We start from the raw sequence: 1,286 nt of genomic DNA on the forward strand, positions 1-1,286 counted from the left end.
CAAGCTGCCTGGCTGCCGGCTGCCATCTTGGCTGGCAGTTAATTTGCATATTGCCCTGATTAGCCAATGGGAAGGGTAGCGGTCATACGCTAATTACCATGTTTCTCTTTTATTAGATAGGACTAGAGGCCCGTTGAAGGAAGATTCCTGCAGGAATAGGGCTTCCTGAGACCGCAGCGAAGCATGGAAGGGAACGAAGCCCACCGAGGCGGGCTTCGCTCCCTTCTCTGCTGCCTTGCTCCCTCCCTTTGCTGCTTAGCCCTCGGCGTCCTAGCTTCTCTGCCACCTGGGCTCTCTCCCTTCTCTGCCTCTTTGCTCCCTCGGCAGGTCACGGATCCAAGGCTCGGATCCCCTGGGCAGCATTGGGCGCTACCGGCCCTGCCTCGCTGGGTCAGGGATCCAGGGCCCAGGTCCCGCGGGTAGTGTCGCATGCTGCCGGCCCCGCCTCGCCGGGTCAGGAGTCTGGGGCCTGTGGGCAGCCAAAAGTAGGTTTACGGTTGTGAGTATGTGAAACAAAGTTTTTCTTGTATTATTATTTACTAACTAGAGACCCGGTGCACAAAATGCTCCGGAGGAGAGTGGGGGTCCCTCAGCCTGGCCTGCACCCTCTCACAGTCCAGAACCCCTCACACCTTACCGCTCACCTGCTCACTGCTCCTTATCACTCAGCTCGCTGCTCTTTAGTGCTGCCATAGATGTGGGAGAGGCTTCTGCCACCACTGCTGCGCTTGCCAGCTATGAGCCCGGTTTCTGGCTGAGCAGTGCTCCCCCTGTGGATCCCTGCCCCCATGTGGTCAGTGAGCATCATAGCGACCGGTCATTCTGGTCGTTCCACCGTAACCGTCACTTAGGCTTTTCTTATATAGATAGACCTGGGCATGAATTTGTGCACTGGTGGGGTCCCGCCCCAACTGGGGTGTATTGGGTCTGGGCCTGTCGGGAGGAGGTGATGGCGGGAGATTGGCCGGTTGGACTACCCTGATCGGGCCCAATCAGGGCTGGGATGGCTTGGGGGAGGGGCCATGGACAATTGGCTGGCAGGCCCCACCCCCAATGGGGTGGGTGGGGCCAATCAGGGGCCAGGAGCCTGGGGAAGGGTGGGTGGTTGGCCTGCTGGCCCTGTCCTTGATTGGAATGGGGGAGGGCCGATTGGGGGTGGAGCTGGCTGGGGGAAGGGGCTGTGGGCTGATCAGGGTAGTGGGGCTGATCAAGGGTGAGGCCAGTGGCCTGGGGGGAGGGGCCATGGGTGGTTGGCCAGTGGGCCTGCCCCTGATCAAAGTGGGGGG

At 60.5% G+C, this 1,286-nt stretch overlaps 1 protein-coding gene across 3 annotated transcripts in view; it reads right to left on the reverse strand.

Moving 5' to 3' along the window:
• The window catches only part of FNDC3A (fibronectin type III domain containing 3A), a 225,287-nt gene that overhangs the window by 46,399 nt on the left and 177,602 nt on the right, over positions 1-1,286 (reverse strand). The window lies entirely within an intron of this gene.

The sequence above is a fragment of the Myotis davidii genome, unplaced genomic scaffold (assembly GCF_000327345.1).
Source record: "Myotis davidii unplaced genomic scaffold, ASM32734v1 scaffold679, whole genome shotgun sequence".
Lineage (NCBI taxonomy): Eukaryota > Metazoa > Chordata > Mammalia > Chiroptera > Vespertilionidae > Myotis > Myotis davidii.